We start from the raw sequence: 19,987 nt of genomic DNA, 5'->3' as shown, positions 1-19,987 counted from the left end.
TTTACAGGTTTAAGGGGTAGTATACAAGCGAAGGGACAGGAGGGATCAAATTGGGAAAGGTAGGGGATACATTATACAGGAAAAGAACGCAGTTTAAAGTCAAGGCTACTTGTGATATAAAAATTAAAACAGGTAGATACATTGTGCAAGAAGGCACCCAGTCTCAGCTCTTAGGGGGATGCCCAGGAGTGCAGAATAGGTATAATCCATAGAGGCCGTGGATAGTGCCAAGGTGGAGAGTGTGGCAAGTCGATGCAGTGATTGTAAAGTATTCGTTAGGCGAGGTATTTTCCCAGTAAGAAGGTTTTGGTTTCCTTCTTAAAGTGTGCCAAGGACGGAAGTCTTCTGTTGGCGGGTGAGAGTGAGTTCCAAATTCTTGGCGTGGCCCCAGAGAAGGCCCGATTGTAGCTTTTATTCTTCTGGAAGCGTGCTGGTGGCAGCAGCAGGTATTTGGCAGATCGGGAGTTGCTGGCTCCTCTGGATACCACAAGTTTTTGTGCGAGAAATGAAGGGGAATTGGAGGAAAGGGCTTTGTGAGTAATGCAGGCCAGTTTAAATTGGATTCTGGCCTCTGGGGGAAGCCAGTGCAGAGCTTTGAGGTGGGGGAGATGTGGTCAAATTTCTTTGAGCCAGTAAGGAGTCTGGCGACGGTGTTGAGGCAGGCTTTTAATGGGGCCAGGGAGTTCTTGGGTAGCCCTGCGAGAGTAGAACATCCATATTCTAGTCTGGAAATGACTAGTGCCCAGGTTGCCGTTTTAATGTCGGCCACATCGAGGAAGAATTTTAGGTTCCTTAGGTAACTCAGGTGGAATCTGTCAGTTTTGGCCATCAAGTTTATATGGCTGCACATGTTCAGGCGGCCGTCAAGGGTTATTCAATAGATTTAGCTGATTTAACAATGGTAGGAGGGCAGATTAGTGCTGTGATAGTCTTGATCCATTCCTGGATGTCTGGATTGGGTCTGGGTCGGGAGATCAGGAGGAATTCAGTTTTATTTGCGTTGAGTTTTAGCTGGTTGGCAGTGAGCCAGTGGACTGCCAACTTCAGGGCCTCGTTCAGGGAGAGAATGCCCTCAAGGGAAGAGATTTTTATGTAGATCTGTGTATCGTCGGCGTACATAAGGTAGGAGATGTTGGCGGCACGTAGCACCTCGGTGAGAGGTTCAAGGTAAAGATTGAATAGGGTAGGGGAGAGGGTTGATACTTGGGGAACTGCAACAGTAACCGGAGAGGGGGCGGACAGATCACTGTTGATGGGACTTTCTGTGAGCAGTTCTGAAGTAATGATCTAAACCATTCAAGGATCGTGACATCCAACCCCATCCTGAGTTTGAGGCGTTCTAGGAGAATTTCGTGGTTGACCGTATCAAAGGCAGAGGACAGGTCTGGGAGGATTAGGAGGCAGGTTTTGCCTAGGTCGAGGGCTTGGAGGGCGTCATCCACTGTGGAGGAGGGTGGTTTCCGTGATGTGCTAGTCTGAACCCTGATTGGAAGTCATCTAGCAGGTGAAAGTTGTTGATGTGTAGGCTTATCTACTGTTGCACACATTTTTCCAGAACTTTGGCAAGGAGAGGAATGTTGGATATGGGTCTATAGTTCTCGGCGGAGGCAGGGTCCAGTGTTGTTTTTTTTAGGATGGGGATAACTTGGCCAGCCTTGAGCGAGTGAGGAATTGAGCCCTATAGGATGATTATTGAGGTCCAGGAAGGGATGATAGCCTGAGAGGCGGCAGCTAGGCAGTTAGAGGGGAGAGGATCATTAAAGTGATTGTTCGGTTTTAAGGCGGCAAGAATTCTCAAGATAGAATGTTCGGCATAGTTTTTAAACTTGGACTAAGCATGGGCAAAATTTGCGAAATCGCGTTCCGCGAATTTGCAGATTTCCCTGCGAAGTTGCAAAAAAATCCACGAATTCGCGAATTTTCCCCAAAAATCGTGGATTTTTTTGCGATTTGCCCTGGAGTACTTTCTACTGGCTAATCCAGTAAGTCCTCCCTCATTGGGTAAATGTATAGTACTTTTACTACACTGCAGCTGCGTAAAGGGCCAGAAGATGTATCTCCAGTGACCATGTGTGTCTGTAACACAGGCACAGGCACACATGGTCACTGGAGACACATCTTCTGGCCCTTTACGCAGCTACAGTGTAGTAAAAGCACTATGGGGCAGATTTACAAGCCGCTTGCTCCTCTTTTGCGCCGCAGTTGCATCACTTTTGTGATGCAGCGGCAGCACAAAAGATGCGCCATGGTGCTGGGTATTAACAACGTGACGCATCTGAGAGATGCGTCACGTTGTAAAGCCCTGCGCCATCAGGAGGCGTTCCGGCACAGGGGAGGGCGTTCCTGCGCAGGAACACCTCCTAAAAGTGGCTGAGTGAAATCTACAAGATTTCACTCAGTCACTTTTAGGCCAATGCTGAGTCAAAACCCTGCACCTGCTTGAAGCAGGCGCAAGGCTTGACGCAGCATTGGGGAGATAGGGCCCCCAGAGCATTGCTGGAGCTGCATCACGCTTACGACGCAGCTCCAGCAATTCGCTGCATTTACGGCACAGATGTGTGACGCATCTGAGCCATTTTTGCCACATGGTGCGCCGCATTGTGAATGCGGCGCACCATGGGTGGCGGAGCTGCGGCGCACAATAACTGGCGCATCCCGGGGGATGCGCCAGTTATTGTAAATCTGCCCCTATACATTTAGCCAACGAGGGAGCACTATTGATTAGACAGTAGAAAGTACTCCAGTTGAGTAGAGGTATTGCACAAGAAGGTGGCATCTTCGTGGACAAACACGCAGGGCGGGATTCATTCTGCCCCCTGTTAGACTCGTTTTTTGTGCCCTTCTGCCCTCTGTTAGACTTGTTTTTCCCTTGTTTTTGTGCCCTTCTGCCCTCTGTTAGACTCATTTTTCCCTTGATTTTCTGCCCTTCTGCCCTTTGTTACACTCGTTTTTTGTGCCCTTCTGCCCTCTGTTATTCCATTGTTTTTGTGCCCTTCTGCCCTCTGTTAACTCGTTTTCTGTGCCCTTCTGCCCTCTGTTAGACTCGTTTTTGTGCCTTTCTGCCCCCTGTTAGACTCGTTTTTGTGCCCTTCTGCCCTCTGTCAGACTCGTTTTTCCCTTGTTTTTCTGCCCTTCTGTCCTCTACTAGACTGGTTTTTTGTGCCCTTCTGCCGCCGGTTAGACTCGTTTTTCCCTTGTTTTTCTGCCCTTCTGCCCTTTGTTAGACTGCTTTTTGTGCCTTTCTGCCCTCTGCATCACCACATCATCACTCAGCGCTACCCCAGCATCACTCAGCACCACCACATTATCACTCAGCACCACCACATTATCACTCAGCACCACCACAGCACCACTCAGCACCACCACAGCATCACTCAGCACCACCACAGCATCCAGCACAACTCAGCACCACCACAGCACCACTTAGTGGCACCACAGCATCACGCAGCACCACCACAGCATCACTCAGCACCACCACAGCATGACTCAGCACCACCACAGCATCACTCAGCAGCACCACAGCACCACTCAGCACCACCACAGCAAAGCCCAGCACCACCATAGCACCACTTAGCACCACCACAGCACCACTCAGCGCTACCACAGCATCACTCAGCACCACCGCAGCATCACTCAGCACCACCACATTATCACTCAGCACCACCAGAGCACCACTTAGCACCACCACAGCATCACTCAGCACCACCACACCATCACTCAGCACCACCACAGCACCAATCAGCACCACCACAGCACCACTCAGAGCCACCACAGCATCACTCTGCACCACCACAGCATCACTCAGCACCACCACATTATCACTCAGCACCACCACAGCATCACTCAGCACCACCACAGCATCACTCAGCACCACCACAGCACCACCCCAGCATCACTCAGCACCATCCCAGTATCACTCAGCACCACCACAGCACCACTCAGCATCACCACAGCACCACTCAGCACAACCACAGCACCACTCAGCGCCACCCCAGCATCAATCTGGGCAACCATTCAACAACAACTGGTTCAAATATGTTCTCTCAATGTTTCAAGCTTTATTACAAATGTCATAAAAAGATGCTAATATTTTTCTTCTGTTCTTGGATTTTCGTCACAATAAAATACACTGAACATAATCTTCACAAAAGTCATTTACAAAAGTTTAAGCTGTTGCCATTATAAATTAAAATCACTTTTATTGAAGTATTAATTATGTAAAAAAATTAAAAGCCATTGTAATTTGTTATATCAATACATCTAAGTCACGTAAATACAAAACATGTTGCATTACAAATGCTATAGGTGTCACATTTGCCAAAGTTATAACTATTGGCATTGTAAATGACAAGGCTATTAATTTAGCTATTTTCAAAACCAACACATAAATAAAAAAAATTGTCATTTACAAGACCAATAGCTCAAACTTTCCTAATGCGAGACCTATTGCATTGCAAATGCTTGTTTTTATATCTGTCAGTGCTTTCTGTAGTTGTTTAATTTTCGTGACAGGCGCCTCATTGCCTACTTGTAACTATTCTCTGACCCTACTTCAAGGGTCAGAGCAGGGTCAGAGAATAGTTGCAAGTAGGCAACAAGGTGCCAGGAAGCACTTACAGGCATACAGCAGCAGGTGCCCAAGTTGAAGCAAATTTCTTTGTAACCCTTTTGTAAAATGTTACAAAAAATTAGCTTCAACTTTTGCACCTGCTGCTGTAACCCTGTAAGTGCTTGGTTGAAAATTCGTCCCCGCCGATTCGCGGATTTTACCGCGATTTCGCGAGATTCGCGATTTCGTGAGATTCGCGGATCGCGAAATCGCGGAAAGTCTGCAAATTCCGCGAGCTTAACGAATTTTCAGCCCATGTGCACTAGGTTTTTGGGTGAGGTTTGGGAGGACAGCGCGGAGAGAGGAGGTGGAGCAGGCAGATTTTGATTTTGGTGGTGAGTAGCGGATTTAAGTTCATTTCCAAGGGCAGAGATTTTGTCGCAGAAGAAGGAAGAGAATGCCTTGCTTGATATTAGGGGTTTAGTGTTTCTTTGGTGGTTTTCGCTAGCTTGTTGGATTGGTGTTTAACCAAGTCGAACAGCTTGCGAGGTCGATTTTTGGTATTCTCCAGTTCAGATCTGAAGAATTCTTTTTTAGTGTTGAGGATTTTCTTATTGTAGGTATTTCTGGCCTAGAGGAGAAGTTTTAGATGTGGTGCTGAAGTGAGTTGTTTACAGTTTCGTTCAGTCTGTCGAAGGGATCTCCTCTCCTTGTCGAGTGATCCGCTGAACCAGGGATTTCGGTCTTTGACCTGGGTTCTTTTTAATTTTAGTGGTGCCAGGTCATCGAGAATGTAGGATATGGTTGAGGAGTAATGAATCGCTAGGTTGTCGACTGAGGTGCACTGGAGGGGGAGGTCGGACACACAACACGCTGCCAGTTTCTCGTGATCAAGGTTTTTAGTGTCTCTAACCAATTGTTTGGTTTGAGGTGTCCATGTTTTGTGGGTGCTGGGCAGGAGGAAGGTGATGGCGTGGTGGTCACACTAATCGCAGGGGTCAATAGAGAGAAGTTTGACCGCTGATTCCTTAGCAATGATCCAGTCTAGAGTGGCGCCTTTCGAATGAGTAGGGAGGGAGCAGGCTTGGATAAGGGCTTGATCGTCCAAGAAGTCTCTGATGGTATTGACCTGAGGGTCCTTAGGATCGTTCCAATGCAGGTTAAAGTTGGCAAGGAAAATGTCATTAGAGTTTCGAGAAACCTTGGTTGTGATAAATTACATGAGGAGGTCCGTAAGGGAGTCGTTCTATTCACAAACACACTCAAGATTAGCTTGGTAGTTGACCATATAGGCTGTTTGGGTACCACAAAAATACCACCTGCTCCAATACCAAATGAATCTGAAGGGGGTAACTAAATAGAATTTGAACTATAGAGGGCTTTAAATGGAATTGTAGAAGTACTGGTACTCACCGTCCAGAGTACCTGTTGGCTCCTGGGAAGTGTTGTTACTCTCACATTAATTTTATTGCAGCAGTGCTGAGAAGTGCAGGTACTTTCCCTTTCACATGAAAGAAGTGCAGGTACTCAGTACCGGGCCGTACATTCCCATTTAAAGCGCTGCCATTATATATGATGTATTGACTACTTAAGCAATGGCTTGCCTTCCAGAACGAGTTTTGGTAGCACAGCATGATAGGCTTTTGGTGACAAGGCTTAAACAGGAGGGCAGTGCAAACACAGTGGGTCACTGTGAAAGCTCACACAGAGTTCTGTGGAAGCTTCTTTGCGGGTGATTTTCAAAGACAGAATCAAGCGAGAGTCTGCATATGATACGTCTGCTTGAGCACAGCCTGTAGAATCTCTGAGAGTGACCGGATATCAGGAGGATACGGTTGAAAAACATAACAAACTTTCAAAATGTGTTCCTTGATAGACTATGATAATTACCTTCTGAGCATGTTTCTAAATTCACCCTAAGGAACTGGGTGTCTGCACTGTTGTGAGGTTCAAAAGTAACCCCGGGCTAAGTACTACGCTATGCTTGTGTAGTTTGCGAAGTTTGCGCTACTTTGCACTACGCGAACTGCGCGTAGCACAGTGCAAACACGCGTAGCGGTCATTCTTTGCTTGCTCGCGGCCCTCAAAATCAAGTTGATGACGAGCAAAATGACATGCCGGCAAGACTTTTTCCTCGTTCGCGATCAGCAACATCAAGTTGCCGATCGCGAGCGTGGAAAATAAACCTCCTGGTGAGATTCTCAATGCGGGGAGTGTAGGAGAGTAGGGTCTGCAATCCTATGATCACCCAGATTTTTTGCTTTTGTTTCACTGGTTTACGACTTTCTCTGGCTGTGGGCCCGCTAATCAGACCCACAGCCTGGCTGTTCTCTTTCTAAATTACGATATGTACCCTAGGTGCATTTACCAATTGGTACTGGGCCACCTTATCAGACCCCGTAACGCAGGGCATAGGTGTACCCAGGGCCACCAAGGGCTGAAGCATGTATTATGCCACCCCTGGCTGGCCTCCTAAATTTGACACAACTGGCTGCACGACAGCTGGGGCGAAGACGTGTAACCACCCTTCGCTTTAGGTATAGTAGCTCTATATCTAACCATACAATGGACACCCGAGTTCCTATCAGTCACTCCTATGGCAGGCCTTAACAATCCTGAAGGCAGAGTGCGTGGGCTCGTGTGAGCTAGGTTCAGGCCCGAGCCGAGCCCGGTTGCAGCTTGCGGAATCAAGACCCAATAGCTGTTCCATGATAACGCGTACCATATCGGTAACTCCGGTGTCGCGTTATCAAGGCATGTCGAGTAAGGTGTCATACGAATCGGGGTGCTGCCCCCTCACCAATTCTGGCGATGAGGTTAGCATCCCACCCTTCTAGAGGGACACGACATGTACGTAACTGTGAACCCCGGTTAAAGTTAACTGAAGCCTCAGCTCCACAAAATGGATGCTGCCACCACAGACACGAGTCTGACCTCCTGCTGCTGGGAGTCCTTCCAGCGAGGAGCACTTGGACAAAGGGTTTCCTGTCGAGGGCGCTGTTCGCACCGTCCCAGACAGGGTTTGTGTATTCTGGGTAGGTAGGGCTTTGGCGAGAAGGTGACTGCGGAGTGGCACCCCGGTGCTCACTACGCATCTGCCGGTTAGAACCAGTTCCAGGGGCGACAGCCCTGGCCTGGGGAAAGTCCGGCAGGGGAGAGGGGCGTAACTACCCCCCTTCCTGGTCCCACCCTTAGGGCAGGACCTAGTCATGTACCCACCCCTTTCTTTAGGATAAAGACCGGAGCGGGGACCCTTCCAAATTAGATCATCTTTGAATCAAGAACTACTTTCTACGAAAGGACACTCAAGACTCTTCTCAAGATTTCTCCCTTGTGGCTAAGGAGTAGTCACCCTGCATCAGCGGGCACCATCTAAGAACTCTGCGGTTTGCTGCAAGTCCTTCCTCAAGGATCCGACGGCCCAGCTCGACGAGAACCGGCTTCCCTGGCACCTCTGACCTCTACCCACGTCATCAGCTCAGCTGTGATCTGTGGGTGCGACGAGACCTCGAGGGACCGGCCATCATCAGAACCTGCACGCTCTTACAAACCAGCACGACCATCGAGGTAACTCTCTGGTGAGTGCTCTGGGGTCCGAGAAGCCCCGACCCTGAGCCGCTCTAGCACCGAAGTGCAGTCTCCCAGCATCTCCAGGATCTGCGTGGGGCCCTTCTGCTCGCTGCTCAGCACGTTGCCTGGTCACTCGCCGCTGGCTTGTGCCCTTCTGTGACGACATCCGAGAATCATCACTGCTGGTCTGGTTGCTCCAGACTGGCCCTTGCTTCCATCCTTGCGAGAAGCACCCCGGACCCTCCTGGTCCACTCAAGACGCCATCTTAGGCCCACCACGTGGCCCTGAGATCTGCCAAGGCTTGTTGCCCCATCCTGGGCCCAGCGACGCCGACAGCATCATCCTTCGTGGGACAGCTCGCACCTCCACCGTGGTCGCCGACAACGCCTCCTGGTCCGTGAGACTGCAGAGCCTAGCGTCGCCCACTCACCTGGTCGAGGTGACGGCCAACCGGTGCCTTCCTGGTACCCTCTGACTACTGGCTAGTAGTACGAACTTGGTCCCCTCTGCTTTCAGGTTTCATCAATCTCCGATCCAGGCTTGGATCTCTACGAACTATTCAGCACTGGTCGCCGGCCAGCAACTCCTTTCTTCCGGCTCCTGGCTCGTCAGCGAAGACCCCGACGCCTGTAAGACTTGTGCAGCCGCAGCCCTCGTGGCTAGGTAACTCGGCATTTCGGTGCCTGCATAGCCTCCTTACTCTAGGGTCCCGAGTCCCTCGCTTCCGACTTGCCTTATCGGGTCCGCCCGAGACCTTAACCTTTCCGTGTCCCCGGACACTTGTTTTAATTGTGCACTTGAAGTATTTGCTAAAGAGATTTGGTTTGTGCTTAGTACCCTGTCCTCATAAAGAGTACAGGGCTGTTGTGATTCTTAATAAATATCCTGTTTATTTTCATAACACTTGTGTGGTGTCCTTTCACTTGGTGTTCAAGGGGTACATGTGTGGTAAACAGCTGGCTTAACACGCCCTCTCGAGTCTTTAGCCTTAGACTGCTCGTATCCACGCTACTAGGATAGCTGGTCTATAGGTTGACTTACAACCAAACACCATAAGGGTCGTTGGAACGATACATAGCGGTCGCTAGAACAGCGAACGTTGCATATCGGGCCAACTTCTCACATTGGTGAGCAGCGGGGTGGGATTTGAGCTTGCTGTTGTTTTACCACACGTATCCTAAGAATATCTTGTCGAAAGATCGCACAAGCACTGTTAGTACATATAACTAAAGCTTAGAATACTCTGAGTTCTACTGAACCAGCTGTTGTAGCTCCTCAAGGCTTAGCACACCTTGGCTACAACTCTTAGCAAGGGTACAGTAGGTAAACACGTAGTGTAGGTAGGTGCATCACTTACACCACACTAGAAACAGTATGTCGGACAAAGGAGGAAACTCTGGGTCTCCCCTTGTGTCAGTTGACCCTCCACAGGTCATCCCTTCAGGATATACTGTGCTGAGCTTCAAGGAGTTAAGACGACTGTGTCACTCCAGGAAGATTCAGCAGGGGTCTAACCCCACAACGTCCTTTCTGATTGGTCTCTTGGAGACTTATGATGCCAGAAGAGCTGAGAAACTTCGTAGCTCTTCTAATCCAGAAGGAGACATGCCTCCCCTCGAGGGAACCCGGGACGATCCTGACCTCATCCACCTCGCAACTGAGAACGAAGATGTGGAGGAGGATGAGGATGAGGATCTCTCTGGGGATGAGGCAGATAAGGGACAGGTAGAAGTCGTCAGACTAAGCAGGTCCAACTGAAGCAAACATGATAGCGGTACTGGGGGACCCCTGGGGCCACTATCAGGTCAGCTTAACATTGGGAATGGACGAGCCAGATCTCTGTCAAGAGGCTCTGGCAGATCCCTTCAAACCAATGGCTCTCACAACTCGTCTCAGAGAGGGATGACGTCCCCTCAGAGGAGAGTGTACGAAGCTAAGGAAAGGGCAGCCAATCTAAGGATTGAAAGGGAAGAACTTGCCCTGGCCAAAGAGAGGCTTGCCTTTGCTAGAGAGCAACAGTTAAGTGGGGCAGTCCCCACTGGTGGCAGCAATGTACCTAGTAATAGGGAAAAGAGTTTCGATACGAAACACCTTGGTAAGATAGTGCCCCCCTTTAAACAAGGGGACGACATCCACAAATGGATTACTGCTTTGGAGAGGGCCTGCACTGTGCAGGGTGTTCCCCAGAGTCAGTGGGCAGCTATCTTGTGGCTCTCCTTTGAAGGAAAAGGAAGAGACAAGCTCCTCACCACAAGGGTGGAGGATGCTAACAATTACCAAATCTTGAAAAATACACTCGTTGAAGGGTTCGGCCTAACCACTGAGCAGTACAGGGTGCTGTTCAGGGATACCCAGAAAACGCAGTCTCAAGATTGGTCTGATTTTGTCGATTGTGCCGCTAAGGCTTTTGAGGGCTGGTTGCTGGGCAGTAAGGTTACTGATTATCAAGGATTGTATAATTTGATGATGAGAGAACAAATTTTAAACAATTGTCAGAACCAGTTGTTGCATCAGCATCTTGTCGACTCGGATCTGACCTCTCCCCAAGAATTGGGAAAGAAGGCAGACAGATGGGTTCGTACAAGAGTTAAACAGAACCAGGGCCAGAATCAAGGTGGTCAGAAGAAAGCAGACCAGAAGGGTAAAGATTCTAAAGGGGAACAAAGTGACCAGAAGTCTTCGACAGGTCCCCAACAACCCAAAGAGGGTGGGGGTCAGGCTCCCCAAAAGAAGAAAGAAGGCCAATCCAAAAGATGGTGCCAGTACTGTAAAAGTAAATCTCACTGGTTTAGTGAGTGCACCAAGAAAGGAGGAGGGCAGACTCCTGCCACTGCAGCCCCTAAGGCACCTGTGCCCCCTAGTACAGCCAGCAGTGGTAGTGCGCCTCCCAAGGGTTTAGTAGGGTTAACCCTGGGTTCTGAGGGGCGTGACAACTTAGTTGGCACACTCACTCAGGCTGTCCTTGTCAGTACAGGGGACGCGGACGTATCCCCTGACGTAAGCCCCAATACTTTGGGCAAATACCGACAGACGCCTTTCATAAATGGAAAGATGGCTCAGGCCTATAGGGACACTTGTGCCAGCGTCACCATGGTGACGCCTAACTTTGTGGACCCTGGACAGATCATGCCAGGTACAGAATTCCTGGTGACCAATGCAAGCAATGTCACTACCAATCACAGTATGGCAATTGTAGCTTTCTCCTGGGGAGGGGTAACTGGCCAAAAGAAGGTTGTAGTTAGTCCAGACCTCCCAGTGGATTGTTTGTTGGGCAATGATTTGGAGTCGTCACAATGGTCAGAAGTGGAGCACCGGACTCACATGGAAATGTTAGGTTTGCCAGCACATGTGTTCGCTGTGACTAGGTCACAGGTCAGGAAATGCCCCACTGAGCAGGTGCTGGATCCTGGAACAACGGACCAGACACCTCCCAAGAAAAAGAGCAGTAGGGTTAAGGCTGCGCCTTCCCCCTTGCCCCAGGTCGAGGATCAAGTCTCAGAGGAGGCTGACCTACAGGAATTGCGGGAAACTGAGCCTAGGGAATTCGAACTTGATCAAGTTGAATTCTTGGGTTCAGGGGGACCCTCAAGGGAAGACCTGGGGAAGGACCAGTTAGACTGCCCTTCTCTTGAACCCCTCAGACAGCAGGCTGCTGCTGAGGCTGCTGGGAACGCCACAGGTACCCACAAGGTATACTGGGAAGATGGACTCCTGTACACTGAGTCAAGAGACCCCAAGCCTGGCATGACCAGGAGGCTGGTTGTACCCTTGTCTCAGCGTGGTTTCCTACTTACCTTGGCCCACGAGATTCCCTTAGCAGGTCACTTAGGCCAGACGAAAACGTGGGACAGGCTTGTCTCACACTTTCACTGGCCTCACATGAACGAAGATACCAAGGAGTTTTGCCGCTCCTGTGTCACTTGCCAAGCCAGTGGTAAGTCAGGTGGCACGACAAAGGCCCCCCTTATACCAATGCCTGTGGTGGGGGTACCCTTTGAACGGGTGGGGATCGACATCGTCGGTCCCATGGAACCACCTACAGCGTCAGGGCACAAGTTTATACTGGTGGTAGTGGATCATGCCACCAGGTATCCTGAAGCTATTCCCCTTAGGACCACTACAGCACCTGTTGTGGCAAGAGCCCTAGTTGGAGTGTTCTCCAGAGTGGGCTTCCCTAAGGAGGTCGTCTCCGACAGAGGTGCAAACTTTATGTCGAGCTACTTAACTGCTATGTGGAAGGAATGTGGTGTTAACTACAAGTTCACCACACCCTATCACCCACAATGCAATGGGCTTGTTGAGAGATTCAACAGGACCCTAAAAGGGATGATTCATGGACTACCGGAAAAGCTTCGGCGTAGATGGGACGTCCTGATCCCCTGCCTCTTGTTCGCCTACAGAGAAGTCCCGCAGAAGGGGGTTGGCTACAGCCCTTTTGAACTTTTGTACGGGCATCCTGTAAGGGGACCCCTGTGTTTGGTGAAGGAAGGATGGGAGAGACCTCTCAAAAAGCCTGCAGCCAACATAGTGGACTATGTGCTCGGCCTCCGCTCGCGGATGGCTGAATACATGGAAAGAGCATCTGAAAACCTTAAGGCCAGCCAAGAACTCCAGAAAGCTTGGCATGACCAAAAGGCTGTCTTGACTGTTTATCAGCCCGGACAGAAGGTGTGGGTGCTGGAGCCAGTGGCCCCAGCAGCACTCAAGGACAAATGGTCCGGGCCCTACACCATCCTGGAGAAAAAGGGAGAGGTCACCTACCTGGTCGACCTGGGAACTCCCCGGAGCCCCCACAGGGTGCTTCATGTCAACAGGCTAAAAGCATATGTCGACAGGAAGGACATGAGTTTGCTCATGGCCCTAGATGAGGGACAGGAGGAGGAGAGTGACCCTCTCCCCGACCTGCTCACTCAGAATCCGGACGATGGATCGGTAGATGGTGTTGTCTTTTGTGGCAGCCTCTCCGAACATCAACAGAGAGACTGTAAACAGGTTCTTCAGTCTTTCAGACATATGTTTTCTCTAACACCCAGCCAGACCGATTGGTGCACCCATGAGGTTGACACTGGTGACAGCCTGCCCGTGAAGAGTAAAATCTACAGGCAGCCTGATCACGTTAGAGACTGCATCAAGAGTGAAGTGCAGAAAATGTTGGAGCTGGGAGTCATTGAGCCCTCGGATAGCCCTTGGGCTAGTCCCGTAGTTCTAGTGCCGAAACCTCACACCCAGGGTGGTAAGAGAGAGATGAGGTTTTGCGTAGACTACAGGGGTCTCAATGCAGTCACTAAGACTGACGCCCACCCAATACCAAGGGCAGACGAGCTTATCGATAGATTGGCTTCGGCCAACTACCTAAGTACGTTTGACCTGACAGCTGGGTATTGGCAAATCAGGTTAGCTGAGGACGCCAAGCCTAAAACCGCATTTTCAACCCCTGGTGGGCATTATCAGTTCCGTGGTGATGCCCTTCGGTCTGAAAAATGCACCTGCCACCTTCCAACGGTTGGTGAATCAAGTCCTTACTGGGCTGGATGACTTCTGTGCGGCGTATCTTGACGATATCGCTGTCTTTAGCTCCACCTGGGAGGATCACCTGGTCCACCTGCGGAAGACGTTAGAGGCACTGCAAGCAGCAGGTCTCACTATCAAGGCCACCAAGTGCCAGATAGGGCAGACACAGGTTGTATACCTGGGCCACCTTGTAGGTGGAGGTCAGGTTCAGCCACTGGAGAGCAAGATACAGTCAATCAGGGACTGGGCTCCTCCAACCACCCAGACTCAGGTTCGAGCTTTCTTGGGCCTGACTGGTTACTACCGGAAGTTTGTCAGGAACTATGGTTCCATTGTGACACCATTAAACGAACTGACAAGTAAGAAAATGCCAAAAAAGGTTCAGTGGACAGCGAGCTGTCAAAAAGCATTCGATGACCTAAAGCAGGCCATGTGCACGGCGCCTATCCTCAAGAGTCCGGACTACTCCAAACCATTCATTGTCCAAACAGATGCTTCTGAGTTGGGTGTGGGAGCTGTTCTTTCTCAACTGAATTTTGATGGTCAAGACCAGCCCATTGCTTTAATAAGCAGAAGGCTGACCCCTAGAGAGAAGAATTGGTCAGCTATTGAGAGGGAGGCCTTTGCTGTGGTTTGGGCCCTGAAGAAGCTGAGGCCATACTTGTTTGGCACTCACTTCAAGATTCAGGCCGACCATAAGCCCCTCTTGTGGCTAAATCAGATGAAGGGTGAAAACCCCAAACTGCTTAGGTGGTCCATTTCCCTACAGGGGATGGACTTTACAGTGGAACATAGACCTGGTACTGATCATGGCAATGCCGATGGGCTCTCCAGATATTTCCACTTAGAACAAGAAGACTCACCTGGTCAAGGTTAGCTTATTGTTCCGACGTTTGGGGGGGGGTCATGTAGGAGAGTAGGGTCTGCAATCCTATGATCACCCAGATTTTTTGCTTTTGTTTCACTGGTTTACGACTTTCTCTGGCTGTGGGCCCGCTAATCAGACCCACAGCCTGGCTGTTCTCTTTCTAAATTACGATATGTACCCTAGGTGCATTTACCAATTGGTACTGGGCCACCTTATCAGACCCCGTAACGCAGGGCATAGGTGTACCCAGGGCCACCAAGGGCTGAAGCATGTATTATGCCACCCCTGGCTGGCCTCCTAAATTTGACACAACTGGCTGCACGACAGCTGGGGCGAAGACGTGTAACCACCCTTCGCTTTAGGTATAGTAGCTCTATATCTAACCATACAATGGACACCCGAGTTCCTATCAGTCACTCCTATGGCAGGCCTTAACAATCCTGAAGGCAGAGTGCGTGGGCTCGTGTGAGCTAGGTTCAGGCCCGAGCCGAGCCCGGTTGCAGCTTGCGGAATCAAGACCCAATAGCTGTTCCATGATAACGCGTACCATATCGGTAACTCCGGTGTCGCGTTATCAAGGCATGTCGAGTAAGGTGTCATACAAATCGGGGTGCTGCCCCCTCACCAATTCTGGCGATGAGGTTAGCATCCCACCCTTCTAGAGGGACACGACATGTACGTAACTGTGAACCCCGGTTAAAGTTAACTGAAGCCTCAGCTCCACAAAATGGATGCTGCCACCACAGACACGAGTCTGACCTCCTGCTGCTGGGAGTCCTTCCAGCGAGGAGCACTTGGACAAAGGGTTTCCTGTCGAGGGCGCTGTTCGCACCGTCCCAGACAGGGTTTGTGTATTCTGGGTAGGTAGGGCTTTGGCGAGAAGGTGACTGCGGAGTGGCACCCCGGTGCTCACTACGCATCTGCCGGTTAGAACCAGTTCCAGGGGCGACAGCCCTGGCCTGGGGAAAGTCCGGCAGGGGAGAGGGGCGTAACTACCCCCCTTCCTGGTCCCACCCTTAGGGCAGGACCTAGTCATGTACCCACCCCTTTCTTTAGGATAAAGACCGGAGCGGGGACCCTTCCAAATTAGATCATCTTTGAATCAAGAACTACTTTCTACGAAAGGACACTCAAGACTCTTCTCAAGATTTCTCCCTTGTGGCTAAGGAGTAGTCACCCTGCATCAGCGGGCACCATCTAAGAACTCTGCGGTTTGCTGCAAGTCCTTCCTCAAGGATCCGACGGCCCAGCTCGACGAGAACCGGCTTCCCTGGCACCTCTGACCTCTACCCACGTCATCAGCTCAGCTGTGATCTGTGGGTGCGACAAGACCTCGAGGGACCGGCCATCATCAGAACCTGCACGCTCTTACAAACCAGCACGACCATCGAGGTAACTCTCTGGTGAGTGCTCTGGGGTCCGAGAAGCCCCGACCCTGAGCCGCTCTAGCACCGAAGTGCAGTCTCCCAGCATCTCCAGGATCTGCGTGGGGCCCTTCTGCTCGCTGCTCAGCACGTTGCCTGGTCACTCGCCGCTGGCTTGTGCCCTTCTGTGACGACATCCGAGAATCATCACTGCTGGTCTGGTTGCTCCAGACTGGCCCTTGCTTCCATCCTTGCGAGAAGCACCCCGGACCCTCCTGGTCCACTCAAGACGCCATCTTAGGCCCACCACGTGGCCCTGAGATCTGCCAAGGCTTGTTGCCCCATCCTGGGCCCAGCGACGCCGACAGCATCATCCTTCGTGGGACAGCTCGCACCTCCACCGTGGTCGCCGACAACGCCTCCTGGTCCGTGAGACTGCAGAGCCTAGCGTCGCCCACTCACCTGGTCGAGGTGACGGCCAACCGGTGCCTTCCTGGTACCCTCTGACTACTGGCTAGTAGTACGAACTTGGTCCCCTCTGCTTTCAGGTTTCATCAATCTCCGATCCAGGCTTGGATCTCTACGAACTATTCAGCACTGGTCGCCGGCCAGCAACTCCTTTCTTCCGGCTCCTGGCTCGTCAGCGAAGACCCCGACGCCTGTAAGACTTGTGCAGCCGCAGCCCTCGTGGCTAGGTAACTCGGCATTTCGGTGCCTGCATAGCCTCCTTACTCTAGGGTCCCGAGTCCCTCGCTTCCGACTTGCCTTATCGGGTCCGCCCGAGACCTTAACCTTTCCGTGTCCCCGGACACTTGTTTTAATTGTGCACTTGAAGTATTTGCTAAAGAGATTTGGTTTGTGCTTAGTACCCTGTCCTCATAAAGAGTACAGGGCTGTTGTGATTCTTAATAAATATCCTGTTTATTTTCATAACACTTGTGTGGTGTCCTTTCACTTGGTGTTCAAGGGGTACATGTGTGGTAAACAGCTGGCTTAACACGCCCTCTCGAGTCTTTAGCCTTAGACTGCTCATATCCACGCTACTAGGATAGCTGGTCTATAGTAAGCATGGGCGAATTTTGCGGATCTCGCGTTCGCGAATTTTGCGGATTTGCGGATTCGCAATCCGCAAAATCCGCGAATTCCCGCGAATTTTTTTTTTTGTGTTCGCCCGTGTTTCTGCCAGTTCGCGAGGGTTTTTACAATTTCGCAATTTGCGAACTTACCTGTCGGGTCGCAAGTTTTGCGAACTTGTTGTTTCTACGTGTCCAGCCTGTTTGGGACACTCTTCTTCATCACTGCCACTCTCTGTCACCACTGCCACTCTCTGACTACTCATGCCACCCTCTGGCCCACCCATGCCACCCTCTGTTTCATCACCACACCCTCTGGTTGTCCAGTGTACATTATTTTCGGCAAAGCAAAGCACACCTTCCCTGCCTCAAGTGACCTGAATTAATTTGGGGCTGATTAATGTGTCACAGAATATTTTTTTAGCTGGCACCTGCTTCCTTAGTGCGCCCTGATTAGTGATCTTTTGCACTTGCTAAGTGCTTTCATTGTTGCAAAATTAGTTACAACACCTGCCCTGCCCCAACTGACAATAATGAATTAGGGGCTGATTAATGGATTTTAACTTCCAGCCTGGCTCCTGCTTGTCTCCCTTAGCTGTAATTCAGGACCTTTGTGGCATATGTGTAACTATTCTGAGGTTCAGAGCAGGGTCACATAATAGTTTCAACTGGCAACTGAACTCTGGAGGGGCCCCTCAGGAAGCACTACAGGAAATGGCTACTAATGATGAGCCTGAACTTTTGAACCTGGTAAGTAGTTACTTTCAGTTTTGCTAAGAGCGTATTTCTGCAATTTTGCACTTATTCGCGGGGCGCGAACTCACGCGAACAGTGCGAGCAGTGCGAGCAAAATCCGCTGCTCGCGGATTTGCGGATTTTGCGGGAGATTCGCGAATCTCGCGGATTGCGAATTTCCCGAAAATCCGCAAAATCCGCGAGCGGAACGGATTTTCCGCCCATGCTTGGTCTATAGGTTGACTTACAACCAAACACCATAAGGGTCGTTGGAACGATACATAGCGGTCGCTAGAACAGCGAACGTTGCATATCGGGCCAACTTCTCACAGGGAGGTCAGGTTTCTCATTGCGAGTCATCACGTATGTTTGCGACCGCTCGCGATGAGCAACTACCAGTCCGCCTTGAGGAAGCTGCTGCTCGAGTAGAAATCTACTCAAGTGGCAGAAAATGACCGCTTGCACTGTGCAAGATAAGGTTTATACTGATTGCACATTGCGGACAAGCATCTGGCACTGTGCAATCAGTGCAAACAGCATTTTGCTCAATGCACTACGCAGTTCGCGTAGCTACGCGTAGCTCGTTTAGTGCGAAGTGCACCTCGGGTAGCTATGCGTAGCGCTACTACGTGAACTACACCCAGGGTTATTCAAAAGTACCCATGCACAAAAGCTTCCATTCTATAAATTCACATTTAAACTTGGCATCTTTTTAGACTATTACTTTTTATATACTTTGCACGTATATCATAATATACACAGAAAGTGTTATGCTGACAAACACATTTTCTTCATAAGCATTTTATTACGACACTCTACATTCTGTTCAAGGATAGAGTACACTGAGCATGTTGCCTGTTTATTTTGTTGTCCATTAGAAGAGAGCTCTGAATCGAAAAGACAAACTATACGAGCAATGGACTTCAGACACGGTGAATGAAAATTATTATTTATTATGTAAACTGCACCTGAGCCTAGCTCACCAGAGGATCACTTCCATGGATTCTCCTGGATGTTTGACTATGACTGATTTCCAGCCTCAGAGACTCTCATCACTTTCCTGGAAAGGACGGCTGCCTGTTCTACCCTAGACTGGCTCCCAGATACATCACACACAAGTAAATGCGGAGTTAGGCTTGCTGCAAGCAATGTGGCAGAACACATTCACACTAGGCTCTCTATTGGATAGGTAGTGATAGCCAGAATTATCATTAGGATATATATTCATAAACACTGCAATAATGATGATGATTGAATTATTCCTAATAATAATAGGGACATTTATAAAGCGCTGAGTTACGCGCACCGGCGTGTCCACGCGCTAAAAGTGGGAGGGGCAGCGTACAGGGAGCACAGAAACTGAGCAGACAATTATTTGGTATAAAGGAATGTTTTTAGTTTCGCTCAGAACCTAGTTTCCTCCGGTTCCAGGCGCAGGTCCGCTGGTAGTTTATTCCAGTTATTTGCCGCTAAGCATCTAAAGGACCTTCCTCCCATGCGGGCTTTCTTAACTCTGGGGATCCTCAGTATTCACCATTTTCACCATTCTTGCCGGAGAGTTCATGTGAGCAGAAAAGCCTTGCGACAATCGACAGTCATTAGGGAAATGTATGCAACAGAATATATTTTTGGGGGAGAAAAAAAAAATGTGATAATGAGGATCTCACAATGAAAAAACTCTCAAAATTCTAAATTTTCATATTGGAGCCTGTCCTAAATATTGTGGACTTCATTTACGAGGGTCCTAGCGGCACTTTTGCGCAACCGGAGCATCACTCTTTTGAAGCTCTGGTGGCGCTATGTGCCACAGCATATTTACAAGGCCACGCAAAGCCACTTTGCTTGGCTTTTAATGGAGTTGTAAGTAAGTGCCCTTTTCACGCATAACACTGCATGAAAGAGGCGTTCCATGGGAGTTGCTGTGGGTGTTTCCATGCAACACCCATGGGATCTGAAGCATTCCCAGATTTATGAGGAATGGTAAACCTGGGAATGCGTCAGATTCTAACACCACCCCAAACGTGGGGCTAGGGAGGCGCAAGAGGTAGAAATATTTTTATTTCTCCTTGTTTTTTCCTCTTTCTATGTGTGCTGCGTTCTTCAATTCTTGCTATTTCCTTGAACACAGAAACACATTGTTGTAACCGGTATGAGGGTGTGAACCATCTCTGAAACTCGCAGTAGGTTTTATTTTATGCATTACTAGGATTCTACAAATAGGCTTTCCCTTAGAAGTAGCAAAAGGGGGATAAGATTGCCATGTATCAATAACAGCAATCATTTTGGAGTGTTTTTTATTATTCGGGTTCCTTGTAA

The sequence above is a fragment of the Lissotriton vulgaris genome, chromosome 5 (assembly GCF_964263255.1).
Source record: "Lissotriton vulgaris chromosome 5, aLisVul1.2, whole genome shotgun sequence".
In the NCBI taxonomy this organism is placed as follows: Eukaryota; Metazoa; Chordata; class Amphibia; order Caudata; family Salamandridae; genus Lissotriton; species Lissotriton vulgaris.
Note: the sequence above shows the minus strand (reverse complement) of the source record.